Here is a 14,866-nt window from a genome sequence, read left to right on the forward strand (position 1 = left end):
TACATAGGAAGAAGACAGTACTGCTTTTTAAACCAACAAACTATCAGAATTCCTAAAGCAGAAGTGAGAATCCTTACATACACAGTGTGCTCATAAAGTCTGATTGTATTTTATTAATAAGGTTTCCTAGATTAAACTAATCATATTTATGTATTACAGCATTCAAAGTTCTCAAATTGCCCCACAAATAATTTAATACATCTGACCCTAATGGCTGCAAGCACTGCCAACGTTCATTTGTGAATTTGCATTATCATCTAGAATATAGTGTTACATAGAGCTAATCCAAATGTTGATTATTTTTTTCTCTCTAACCTTCCTTATGACTGTCAAACAGATAGTCTGATTTGGGCATCTATAAAGGCCTTTAAAGTCTGAGTTATCAATACCCTAAAAGACTTATAGTGTTGCTGCTTCAACCATAGACCATCATTTTAAAAAAATCAATTTTATTCAAAAAGAGGCAATAGAGGAAACAAAAAATAGTAAAAGAGAAAGTTTCATGATTTCAGATTCTCCTGAATAGCCAATCCACCTTCACTGTGCAGAGTCTACCACTTAGAAATTTAGAACTCAAAGCAAAGAAGTCTCCCTTCCGAAGTTTAGTTGTGACACTGATTTATACACCTCCCTCAACCTGCTGAGCAAAGAAGAGGTATCTAAAGTCCATGTTAAGTTACAGAGAAGAGATAGAAATCTGTAGAAGTTAAAGGGACTAGAATTTGGGGAGCAGAGGACAGGAGAAGAGGAAACTATTGAGAGAAAGAGTAAGAGAAATATATAAGAGGTTTCTTAGAGTCATTGACTGAAATTCTACATGGCTCTTCAAAGCCCTACTGCTGGAAAAGGAATGATTCTAGGGGAACGTTAAAATAAACAGATTCCAGAATCCACACAGAGGAAGGGATTGTTTTAGTTCTTACCACCCAGGGGCCAGAAACCTCACTCAATACTTGAGCCCCAGTAGAGGCCCAAGGAGGACTCTGCCTTAGAAGTAAGGATAAATTACCCTAGAGTAAGGCTGCTCTAGACTTGTACTCAAAAGCTTTAAAATGAGCCTCAAAGACTACTAGAACTCAGACCAATGCTCTTTAAAGTAATGCAACCAAGTACAGCACCCAGAAATATAAAAATTTTTAAATCTGGTGTTCAACAAAAATGTGGGAGGAAAAGTAGTCATTTGAAACAGACAAAAATAACAGATATTATGGACTCAATGGGCAATGACTTTAAAACAGATATTATAAATATGTTCAAGGATTTAAAGAAAATCCTGAGTGTTTTGAGAAGAAAAATTGAATACATAAAAAGAATAAATGAAATTTTCTAGATATGAAAAAATACAATATCTAATATGAAAAATTTACTGGATGAGCTTAATAGAATATTAGCCACCAAAGAAGAAGAGTGATGAAACTGAAGACAAAACAATACAATTTAATAAACTGAAACCAAGTAGGAAAAGAAAAATGAATAGAGCTTCAGTGACCTGGGAGACAGTGTAAAGTGGTTTAATATATGAACACTTTGTGTCACAAAAGGAAAACAGAGGTGCAGGAAAAAAATATATTTCAAGGAATAACGGCCACAGAATTTTAAACAATTATAAAAGAATAAATGCACACATTCACAATGTTAAATGAAACATACACAGAACAAACTCCCAAAAAGTCATAAAACAACACACATCATATTAAAAATGTTACAAAAAAAAAGAGTGATGAGAAAAATCCTAATCCTGAGTAAAAAAAAAAAAAAAAAAAAAAAAGGCATATTAAATAGAGGGGAATAACGATATAATTTTTTGCCTACTTGTCAGAAATTCTGCAAGTCAGAAGACAAAGACATATTTAAAGTGCTGGAGGAAAAAAGACTTTCAAACTAAAATTTTATTTGCAATGAAAACATATGTCAAAAATGAAGAAAAATAAAGATTGTTTTTAAACATTAACTCATTGTTGACAGATCTGCAGTATAAAAAATGTTAAACGTAATTCTTCAGACAGAATAAAATTGGTGCCAGATAGAAAAGACCTACATGAGTAAATAAATAACACTAGACATGGTAAGTATGTGGTAAAGATAAACTTTTTTTCCACATTAAATTTAGTCGACTATCATTGGAGTCATGCTTAATTTTAAAGTTTATAAGGAAACCTTTTCAGCTTCTACATCTGTGTACATAATAACCTCAGGAAAGCCAGATAGAAAAGACCTACATGGGGGCTCCCCTGGTGGCGCAGTGGTTGAGAGTCTGCCTGCTAATGCAGGGGACACGGTTTCGAGCCCTGGTCTGGGAGGATCCCACATGCCGCGGAGCGGCTGGGCCCGTGAGCCACGGTTGCTGAGCCTGCGCGTCTGGAGCCTGTGCCCCGCGGCGGGAGGGGCCGCGATGGAGAGGGGCCCGCGCACCGCGATGAAGAGCGGTCCCCGCACCGCGATGAAGAGTGGCCCCCACTTGCCGCAACTGGAGAAAGCCCTCGCACGAACCGAAGAGCCAACACAGCCAAAAATAAATAAATAAATAAATAAATAAATAAATAAATAAAAGAAAATCCTTTCAAAAAAAAAAAGAAAAGACCTACATGAGTAAATCAATAACACTAGACATGGTAAGTATGTGGTAAAGATAAACATTTTTTCCACGTTAAATTTAGTCCACTATCATTGGAGTCATGCTTAATTTTAAAGTTTATAAGGAAACCTTTTCAGCTTCTACATCTGTGTACATAATAACCTCAGGAAAGGAAAGAATCTCCCAATCCCTGTCAAAATACCTTGCTCTGCTGTATATTTGTTATATTATCACTGGAAAATCTTTTAAATTTTACGACCATTTTCTTCATATGCAAAGGAATGATAATGGTTTTGCTATGTGTTTCCCAGAATAGACATGAGGATAAAGAAATATAGTCAAGTGAAGGGGACTTTAAAGTTATTTAAACAATATAAAATGCTCGAATTGTCATTCCTCTAAACATGTTAAATTAGGAGATGCTTTTAGGTACTAAGATTTCAGATATGCAAACAATTGAAACCATCCATACTCTCACAGGGTACAAAGTCTAGCAGGACACATAAGGATTAAGTAAATCTTCACTACTGTATGTTACAGTAGGTGGCATATAGGCACACACGGGGTCTTTATTAGACAGTGGAATTAATACTAAATTGGGATTCAGGAAACCAGGGTGCTAGTAAGATTTTGCTAAAAATTAATGGTATAATCCTAGGAAGTAATTTTACCATTGAGCGTAAAAAGGAGTAAAATTTCTTAGCAAAGTTCCCTCTGGTTCTAAATATCAGCCAGTCTAATTATTTTAAAGCATTAACATGATAATATGAAGTTATTGGTATTACCTGTAGGTTGCCAAGTCCTTTTACAGAAGAGCACATATTTTATTTTTAACATTTAAATAAACATTTTGAAAATTAATATGCATATCTGGTTGAAATAAATAATGTAGAAAATGTTAAGCAAATTTATATATATATGTGACATGATTAGATGTATGTATGTATAAAATGTATGTATGTTTATATATGTGGAGAGAGACAGAGAGAGAGAGACAAGAGATATTAATCTGGAAGATATTGATCTTCAAATCCTACACTTCTCTCCTCTGTGTAATCTTGTATAAATTAATTTTCCTCTCTGAATACTTGTTTCCTTGTTATGACAATGACCTCACAGATTTATCAGAACAATTAAGTGACATACGACGACTGTGCTTTGTAAACTATAAAGTTCTAGGTAAGTGCAGGTTATTACTATTATGAATAAATTCTGATCTGAATAATAATTGTATAACGATAGGTGTGTGTGCTGTTTCTGTACTGATTCTTTCTCAGAGCTATTTTCTGCCTTTCCCTGCTCTTCTCTGCTCTTGAGGGGGCTACGGGCCCCTAAAACTTTTTTCTCTAGGTTTCTTTGCCAACTGCACTGTCAGGGGATTAGAGAGCAACAGAAAATGAGAAGCCAGGGATGTCCCCACCTTTTTACCTTCTCCTGTCCAGCTTTCTTTCCCTCACATTACTTCTCCAGAATGGCTACATCTCCCCTTAGTGGTCCAGCAGGCTCACAGGTAGAGGCTGGGCCTTGACTGACACAGGAGGAGAAATATTCTGCTAGGAAGGAGTTTAAGAACCAAAAGAGAAAATTTGCTTGTCCAAAAATTAGGTAAGTGGAATCAGGCTTTTAATTACAAGTGCATTGTTATTTCTTTTTACCTATGACTTTTAAATGAGCTTTTAGTGCCATAAACCTTCAAAGAAAAAAAAAATATAATCACAGCTTTAATATGATCTCCACCATTAACATGTAAGCTTAAAAACTTTGCCTTTTCTAGAATGTTTTATTAAAAAATATTGTTGCACAGAAAAATTATTGTTATTCTAAGTAATCCCCAATGGGCATGTTATTTACATGCTGGGTTTATAGTTTGTCTTAATCTCATCAAAATCTTTAAAGTTATCACCACTGCTTTTAATATCTGAAGCATATTACGATGAAGCTTCTTATTGTTAAAACTCTGGGTTGTCATTTTTTCTTCCATAAGTAATAATTTCACAGTTTTAAAAAATGTTCTTGGACAGACCTAAAGGAGCTTTCTGGAAAAGAAAAAAAATGTTAGCATGACTCCTCTAAGTATAGTTATTTAATTTTTTTTTAAAAAATTATGCCATGTACAGTTAATTTACTTTAAAATCCAAGACACACTGGAACTTTGCTAAAATATGAGATGAAATATGAAACTAAGAATAACCTCTATATCAAATGAAACCAAACATAAAAGAACGGCATCCAATCCCAGTCTCCCTTATTAGTAGCTGGATGACTCTGAGTAGGTCTTTAACTTCTCTTTTTCCTTGTTACTTCCTCTGTTCTTCATGATGGTCAACTGTGTTTTCCTCATAGCCTTGGGTAATTCCTTTCTGGGAAAGATGGTACCTAATTCAGTGCTAAGCTCATACAGAGGCATAGAAGCTGTCCCTCTCCTTTCCTTTCCTATCTGAAACTGTAAAGGTAACTTAACTGGGTTCTTTGCTTTAGCTTAACACAGAGAATCTTCAGTTTGACTCTAAGACATTAATGGGGACATTGTGATACAACTGTGTTTATTACACACTTAAATTTGAAATTACTGAGTTCAAGGAAGTTATAAAGTCAGCCCTTCATGATCATGGGTTCCCAATCTGTGGATTTAATCAACCATGGATGAAAAATATTCCAAAAAAATTCAAGAAAATCCCAAAAAGTAAAATTTGAATTTGCCTTGTTCTGGCAACTCTTTATATAATAGCATGTACATTGTATTAGGTATTATAAATAACCTAGAGATGATTTAAAGTATACGAAAGTGTGTGCGTAGGTTGTATACAAATACTACGTGATTTTATATAAAGGACTTCAGCAGGGATCCTGGAACCAATTCTCCACGCCCCCACCCCCCCAAAGAAAAGTTGTACATATTTTGTTACTGAGGACCTTATCTAGCATTTTATGTGCTAATGTGCATGTCTGAGGAGACACTGGGAGTGGGGTTGCCAACTTTCCCCAAATTACTTGACCTTGGTAAGCCTATATTTACCTACAAAACATACCTATATTTTGCAATGCAAGTTGGGAACAGTGCATTATACCACACTTGCATATTATCTCATTAATAACGTAGACAATTAGAATGTCATCACTGAGAAGACCCTCAGAGTATATTTTGAACCAAAGAAACTATTCCATAAAAAATGAAGATGAGGGCTTCCCTGGTGGCGCAGTGGTTGAGACTCTGCCTGCCAATGCAGGGGACACGGGTTCGAGCCCTGGTCTGGGAAGATCCCACATGCCGCAGAGCAACTGGGCCCGTGAGCCACAATTACTGAGCCTGTGCGTCTGGAGCCTGTGCTCCGCAACATGAGAGGCCGCGATAGTGAGAGGCCCGTGCACCGCGATGAAGAGTGGCCCCCGCTTGCCGCAACTAGAGAAAGCCCTCGCACAGAAACGAAGACTCAACACAGCCATAAATAAATAAATAAATAAATAAATAAAAAGAAAGTGAATTTCTAAAAAAAAAAAAAAAAAAAAAATGAAGATGAGACATGGAGGAGGGAAGAAACTGCTTAGTTAGTTGGCTAACTCATGAATTAATGAGTTAGCTATTCACTTATTCTGCACATAGTTACTGAGCACTGGTGATGTGGCAGGCACAGCGTTAATCTATATGGAAAAAATAATGATGAATGATAAAGGCACAAAGTGCTACAGGACAGGGGACAATTTGTCCAGAGAAGTCTTTGGAAAGGATGTAGCAGTTGAGTTTGATCTTAAAGGATAGTTAAAGCTTGGACGGTAAAGAAAAAGTATCTTGGACACTGGAAGAAGACAGAGAACCATGAAATTAGATTAAGTATTTTGAGAATGGCAAGTTCTATGGATGATGAACCGAGGAATTTGAACTATTCTCTAATCTCCAGGGTACCACCGAGGTGATTTAAGCAAGTGAATGCTGTAGGCTAATTATGGAAAGAATGTGCTGATAGCCAACTAGAAGATACATTTAAAGGGAGAACCACTGGAAATGACACCGTTGGTATAAAGCAGAGATTATGCATAGTCTAAGAAATACGGATATTGAAATATACTCAAGGTAAAGATAAGCATGGCAGGAGAACACCCACCAAACTTTAAAATTTTCTGGAATTCTAGGTCCTTGATAAGCATTTGAATCAGAATCTATTTAAATGATGTATATACCCCTGTAATTCTATATTATGTGATGCTCTCTGGTCCACCAATCAAAGAATGATTATTAAGTTCCTTTTCTTTGTCAGATGTTTGAAAATATGGCATACCCCAAGGGTTTGTTATCTAGATGGAAAGAAGGTGCATAAACAAAACATAATCAAAGCTAAGAAGCAATATTTGGATAAGGATTAAATCCTATTTTCTAGTGTTTTTTCAGAGACCCAAGAAAGCATTGTGAACTAGAGCTGTTGCGGTGGGCATCCTGAAAGAGCTGAGATCAAACAGCACCTTGAGAACTAAGTAGAATCCAGCAGAACAGAATTTGTAATCTAGTGTTATACGCTATGAGATTTTGTTTCTCTTTTTATAAAGAAGATAATATTTACCTTTCTTACAATACCTACCACATAGCATTCCTCCACAGCTAAAAATTAAATCTGCTAATTTATATACAAAGTGTTTTAAAAACATCTGCTTAAACAGGTGCTATTTCTTGGACATCTCTGATATGACAAGCAGATTTGAAAGGGGGCATTTTGGGGAATACAATAGATGGTGACTTAAGACAATTAAGCTAAAGTATCTCCTTCCTAAATGTCTTTCTTCCTCTTCCCCTTTTCTCCTTTTTTTCCCTCTTATGCTCTCTCATCACTCTCCCTGTACATGCTTTCTTCTGTCCACATTCATTGTGTACTATTTCATGCCAGGCCCAGAATTAAGTTGGTCCCCACCTTTCAGAAGACCACAGAATATGTGCTAGAGAAGAAAGCCAGATGAACACATGCAAGCAGTAGAAGAGAGTGGGTTGGAGGAGGATTTACTTTCCTAGGGAAACATGTTTGATATTTTCCATCTTCATCTTCAGTAACTCTCCCCATGGCCAAGCCACTTCTGCAGGTAAGTTTTTTGTTTTTTGTTTTAAAAGGATGAAAACACAGATTACACTTTATTTTTAAAACTGAAATCAATTTTAATACAGAAAATAAAGACAGCATTTTGCAAATTTATCACTCAGAGGGCTAGCTCTATTTGAGGAAATAAGCCTGTTACACTTCGAGAGATGAAATATTACAGCTTGTACACCAAAATCAAAAAATGAAATTAAAAAATGAAATGGTTACCAAGGTAATGCATGTCAGGGGATCAAAGGTGAAGGGTCACACATTATTAAAAAGAAATCCAAAAGGACGGCTACATCATAATCTCTCATTAGTGTTCCAGCGGTGCCTCTCTTTGGGTAAACTTGAACATTTCGGCATTCAAGCAGCTTTTTCGGTGAAAAGATTTGTACATGACTATTGCTATTCCCATGATCATCTATAGGTGGCACGGTATTGAGAACACAGCAGGTGCTAATGCCGCAGAACACACTTTGGGAAACGCTCTTGCGGCTTGTTTTCGTCAGACATTTCCCCTCCTCCTTCTCGCGACTGGGACCTGAGCGCGCGCCTCGTACCGCCACCGCCGCGCTGTAATTCTGTGGCTCTCTCAGTCAGCTTGGCATCTTGAGGACGGGAGAACAGGCAGAGGAGGGAGACGGTCCTGTTAGTGGAGGATACCCTGAAACTGATGTGCATTTAGCACAGAGTTATAAAGCTATGGATGCCATAAGACTTCAAAATTAGCATTATCCCCTCTTCCTACCTATTGTTCCTGAGGTCCAAATCCCCAGGTATAACAACCCAGTTACCGTGCAGGGGCTGCATCCTCTGATCTGACCACAGAAGACACAGAAAGAATGGTAAATTTAGTGTGATCTGGCCCACTCATTGATAGAGTCATGGGGTCACAGGTGATAAAAATCACGTCTGTCACTCACTTCTCTCCTGGTCTACATCCCTTTTAGCCAAGCTGTCTAGTTAGCAAATGGCCTTACACAACCCTCTTCCTCATTTATACATTCAATTTTCATACAAGCTTGCAATAAAGATTTCAAAATATATTTTCTGTTTATATCTCATGTATAAACTGGGAACTCTGGATGTTAATTAAGTCTTACAGAGCATATTTTTAGTACAAATTATTTTTAAATGTGTTATGGGTACAAACTCATCACACTTCTATCAGTGCCATCTGATTGAAACACTGGCAATCACTGCATCTTGAATGAAGGCAGGTTTTGTGTGGTAACACCTCTAAAATTAGCAGGAAGGAAAAAACAAGCAATATTCAGGAGGAGTTTTCTCTTCCCATGACACTGTACATTTTTAGAGGTACACGTTTCCCCCTTAACACAAACCCGAGATTATGTTTCTTTATGATTCACACCACATTATGAATGATTTAACTTGTTCTTAAAAGACAAAAGAACGTTCATATTTTTTTTTGGAGAAGAACACATTCATATTATCCTATTTTGGGTGCAGGAGAGGAGAAGTCTAAGGATCCATTGCTAATGACAACAGTAAGAATGCACACACAGCTTTAACCTCTCAATGAGCAATTTACTCTCTCAATTTCTGACCTCCAGAGGCTTTTTTAATTTCTAGTTTTTGAATATAAGAATAATAAAATTTCAATGATAGCCTTTGAGAAAGGAAAGTGATCTTTTGGAGTAGGATATTGAAGCTCAGAAAACAAATAATAGCTTAAGGTCATACCATTGGTGTCTGAAATGAACATCACTCAATGCACAGACGTTCCTGTCCGTATCACAGAAACAATTTTAAGTGTCTATCAAAAAAGCTTTAAATAATAACTTGGAAATATCAAGCCCCTAAATGTTTCATCGTCCACAAACCAGGATATTCCTGTAGAGGTGTAGAGGTCACTAGGTCCAGACCTTCACTGGTCACTGAGGCTCAAACAATGAGTGTGCAGTGACCTGCCTTATTTAAGTTCCTTATACTGAATAATGATGCTTGAGGATGGTCAGCACCAGCTGCCTGGAATGGCAGCATTGGTGCTGTCTGTACCTTTTCATTCATTTGCTCTTTTTACAGGACTAGACCTAGATTTGTCTTAAGCCAAATTTGATTCAGGCAGATCACAATCCCTGGTTTGTATGTTATTTTTCAACAGCAGATTGAAGATCTCTAAATGATGGGGCAGTTCTTTGGAGTAAAGATTACAGCCTCCAGTAGTAAATAAATAATGAGCTTGGGACTTGAAGCTTGCAAGGATTTTCTCACCAAATCAAATTGTTTTCCATCCTGTGATTTTTATACTTTGCTGTATAGAAAACCCTAGATAACAATCCTCCAAGAAAAAGTAGTTAATAATAGAGCACAAATTTACCCAGGTTCAAGTTCAGTTGGGAGCATATTACTTTAAATAAATGAGAAAAACTTTCAAAACCTTACCTAAATGCTTCCCCATTTGTATTTGTAGCTGCAGTGTCAAGCTCACAGATTCATACTGCATAAGCATTCAATGAAGTTTTGTAATATATATATTTTTTAATTTATTTATTTATTATTTATTTATTTTTTTTGGTCTGTGTTGGGTCTTCGTTTCTGTGCAAGGGCTTTCTCTAGTTGCGGCGAGCGGGGGCCAATCTTCATCGCGGTGCGTGGGCCTCTCACTGTCGCGGCCTCTCTTGTTGCGGAGCACAAGCTCCAGACGCGCAGGCTCAGTAGTTGTGGCTCACGGGCCTAGTTGCTCCGCGGCATGTGGGATCTTCCCAGACCAGGGCTCGAACCCGTGTCCCTTGCACTGGCAGGCAGATTCTCAACCACTGCGCCACCAGGGAAGCCCAGTTTTGTAATATTTTCTGCTCTTGTTACTCATTTTTACATGTATCCATTCATTTATTTAGCATATATTGAGTGTTTACTGTGTATCAGAGCCCTTGCTAATCTGAGAAGCCGAGGAACAAAGAAACCCTTGCCTTTCTAGCACTCAGATATTGTGGAAAGAAACACATACTTACACACACACATCCCAGTATAATTTGTCAAATGCCATTACTAGATTATCCACAGAATATTTTTAAAGTGCAAGCCTAGAAGATGCTATATCTTGGAGTCAAGGGAAACTTGAAAGAGGAGGTCATCTATATGAAGATCTTGAAGAATGAGAGAGTTTATTTTATTAGTGTGGAGAATTGATTGTGGATATCTATTCAGGCCAAATGCTATTCAAAGAGTGATGATAAAATAAGTACAAGAGGATAAAAGGCAAAATAAGAAGCTGAAAAGTAAGGTAGGTATATACTCATGAAAGGATACCTATGCTAAGCTAAGGAGTATGATTGTGTGTGTGCATGCACACATGTGTGTTTAATTTGCAGCAGTGAGTGAAAAATCAAATTTTTGATTAGAAAGGCAAATATGGTATTATTTTGGAGCATATCTAGGAAGTGACAATACTAGTGGCAGGGAAGCCAGTTTGAAACTATCTTAAGATTCTAGGTGATATTGTGATAAGATTGTGGGCCAGGCGCCAGTGAATTTGTCTAACTAGTTCTTCTCATGTTTTTTTCCTGTGTTCATGACCTTATGCTGTGAAGGTGATGGGCGAGAGGACCAGAAGGAGCTAGAGAAAAGGACGTAGTGAAAAGCTGTTTAGGTCTGTGACCTTAAATAATCTGCTCACGTTCAGCAGTTTTAATTGAAAGATTAACAAAACTCTTAAGATTGCAGAACACAGTCAATTAGATAATAGTGATGATATATAGCATTTTCTGTGCACTTACTATGAGCCAGGTAACACAGATTCTCTCCTTAATCAAACTCTAGCCAAGTTCCTCTGAGCCCTCTTTTTGAGCAGACCTCAACCTTGGCCTATAAAAACTCCAGATGCTCAGCAAAAAAAGGATTTCACCTGGTCTCCCTTTTTTTTACTCACATTAAAAGGCTTAACTGCTAACATGGCTTCTAGCAGCTCAAGGCTGCATATCTAGGATGATGGCGCTTCCCCTTAAAGTGCCCGCCTGAGGAAGCTCAAGGTTGCCAACAGAATTTACTGTTTGCTCTAGCCAACCCTTGACCAGAGGCTACTCACCTTACTTTCTTAAAACATTTGCTGAAAAGGGCTTAAAATTGTGAATCTTTCCTCTGTCTCTTTGAGAGGTATATGTATCTCCTATAACTCAAGAGTGACCTAAGAAGCCTTTCCTTTGAAATGTGATCATCAGGAAGGAGAGGGCCTCCGACTCACAGTGCCCATGGGAGAATAGAATCCTAACTTCCATAATCTCCAGGGAACTGACACGTTTGTTCGAATAGCATTTACACTAACTCTCTGTAAGTTTTCACTTAGTGAGCCCCCCTGGCCCCTCCCACTATTCCTTCATTCTTCTTTAAAAACGCCCAATCACCTCATTGCACATCCCGATTCAATTCAATTCAATTCATACTGGACTCTTTTCCCTATTGCAACATTGTATTACTGATTAAAATCTGTCCTTAACACTTAACTAGCTTTGTTCATCTTTGACACAGGCGTGGGGACAGGCTTGTACAATCGCTTTCACCTTAGCTCCTCAGAGTCACACACTACAAAATAGTTGTTGGCTTCATTTTCTATTACTATTACCTTCTGTATGTGAGCCCAGTACTCTAGGCAATTAAAGTACATGGAAAAAATTTTAAGCAGCAAAGAGCTAAACTATTTCAAGTCTCAATCCAATTTATTCTAGCAACTGGAAGAATATGTTTCTGTGAATTCCTTGTTCAAGACAGCAGTTCCCAAGTGTGAAAAAAGCAAAACAATGTAGATATGTGACTTCATTACTTATAATCACCCAGCTTCAGTGAGAGGAAGAGCGTCAGCTGTGTACAGAGAAGCTCTTGGGAACACAGCCTCAATTTAACTCTTTGGCACATGATTCAAATTATTTTATCTATAACTTGATCTTTTGTATGTAACACAAATTGCTCCCAAATACCTTCTCAGATCTCACACCAGGAAAGAGATAATAAAAGTGCAATTCTTTCCCCAATTACTATTTATTACCTCTTCTGATGTTTTCTTTCTCATTATAATCTTACTAGAATAGGGTTCATGAACCCCAAATCATAGTTTCACTCCATTATTTTATCTATTGCTCCATAATTTTTATGATCTATACAGTCTTCTCTAAATTTACTATTTGACTCAATTTAATTTCTACTTACTTTGTTCTTTAACTTTCCTTCTCTAACATATGAGTTTTCCATACTAATAAATACATCCTTGTTATCCCTAAGCACTAGTATCAATTTATAGGTCAGAAAACCAAGGCTTGAAAATAAAAGAAGACAAGAGAAAAGAGAAGGGAAAACAAAAGAAATGAGAAAAAAAGGAAGGAAAGAAAAGAGAAGAAAGAAAAAAGAAAGAAAGAAAAAGAAAAAGAGAGAACATAGGCTTGGGTAGACAGGCAACTTGTACTGAGTAACAAAGTTGGTAAATACTGGAGTTGAATCCATGAATTTGACTCTAAATCCTGTCTTCTTAATAACTCTGCAATACATTATTTGCACTGTATTATATGCATATACAGGACAATAAAATATTATTTTAATGAATGGTACCACATTTACTATTATGAGAAAATTATCTTTGATTGCAAAAATACTACTTGTGGGCTTCCCTGGTGGCGCAGTGGTTGAGAATCTGCCTGCCAATGCAGGGGACACGGGTTCGAGCCCTGGTCTGGGAAGATCCCACATGCCACGGAGCAACTAGGCCCGTGAGCCACAACTACTAAGCCTGCACATCTGGAGCTTGTGCTCTGCAACAAGAGAGGCCGCGATAGTGAGAAGCCCGTGCACCGCGATGAAGAGTGGCCCCCGCTTGCCGCAACTAGAGAAAGCCCTCGCACAGAAACGAAGACCCAACACAGCCAAAAAAAAAAAAAAACCACTTATGAAAGAAGAGATCTGAGGGACGTCTAATTAGCAATATGCAAAAAGGAAAATAGAACAAGAAAAGTATCTGAGTTAGAATTGAGCGTATTATTTGGAGGTGGAGGGATGCTGTAGGAACCAGTAAAAAAAAAAAAAGAGGGGAGAGAGTAAGAAAGGAATTTAAAAGCATCTTTCAATTTTAGAAACTCTCCAAGGAAGTAACTAGTATCATCCACTATTTTACATAAGCAAAATAATAATAATAATAGTAACAATAGTAATAATAATAAAATTTTAATCAGAAAGGATAAGTCATTTGTAAAAGATTGCATAATTTGTAAGCTCAGGAGCTGGTAGTCAAACTAATACCTCACAGGCTCCCACTTCACTTGATTTTTCCTCCATGCATTCTGTCCTAACTATAATGTGCACACACATTCTTATCCAAGCGGTCTTCACATCCATGATTTGTCAAGAGTTGTAAATTGAAGGTGCTTCACCCTCCTGATGTCACAAGTCTTCTTTGTGCAATTTAAAATAACTGCATAACTAAGTTTTCACTGTTGTACGTCTCAGCTGTTTGCCAGGGCACTTTTTTTCTGAATAAGTGCATTTCTTTCCAGTATAATCTTAATTTTTGCTAAGCCTGCAGTCTTCTCTTCTTCCTAATCACATCTGTAGTTCACCTGAGATAATGACTTGGCTTTTCAGAAATTTAAAACCTTCAGGGGCTAGGAATTGGCCTGATTAGATACCCCGCCATGCCAACTCCTGCTGCCAGGGCTGCCTAAGACATACACTAAGTCAATGTCAGGTCCATTTTGTCCTTAGAAAGCCCTCTCAAGGTCAGCCATTCTCATTTGTTAACCGCGTCTTACCCCTTTTCTCTCAGTATTCTAGGAGAGGATCCAGGTGCTCCCATCAGGCATTAGGAGGAATCTGACAGAGACAATGGCCCTGAAGTCTGTGGGTGTGAGGAGAGGTCTCCTGATGGACCACCTGCAGCTGGGGCTGCCCTGCAGCAGTCTGGCCGGCCGTGCGAGCTCAGCCAAGCAACATGCCCTTTTATGCCCTCTATTTCCACATCCATTAATGGTCATGATACATCTGTGAAAGACCCAACTTAGCATTGTTTTCACTCAGTTTTTATCTTCAATAAAATAAAAACAACGTTTTCAGTGTTGTTGTGAAGTTCGGAGGTCCTACAGCAAAAGTTTAAGTACAGCACATGGCATAGGATAGCCATCTTAATTAAAGGCTGATGAAGTTCAACACAAGCTGTCCCCAAATATGCCACTTTGGCATATCGATTACTCTGAATTAAAGTTACTTAAGAAACAGCCAATGCAAAAGA

The sequence above is a fragment of the Balaenoptera acutorostrata genome, chromosome 12, assembly GCF_949987535.1.
Source record: "Balaenoptera acutorostrata chromosome 12, mBalAcu1.1, whole genome shotgun sequence".
Taxonomy (NCBI): Eukaryota; Metazoa; Chordata; class Mammalia; order Artiodactyla; family Balaenopteridae; genus Balaenoptera; species Balaenoptera acutorostrata.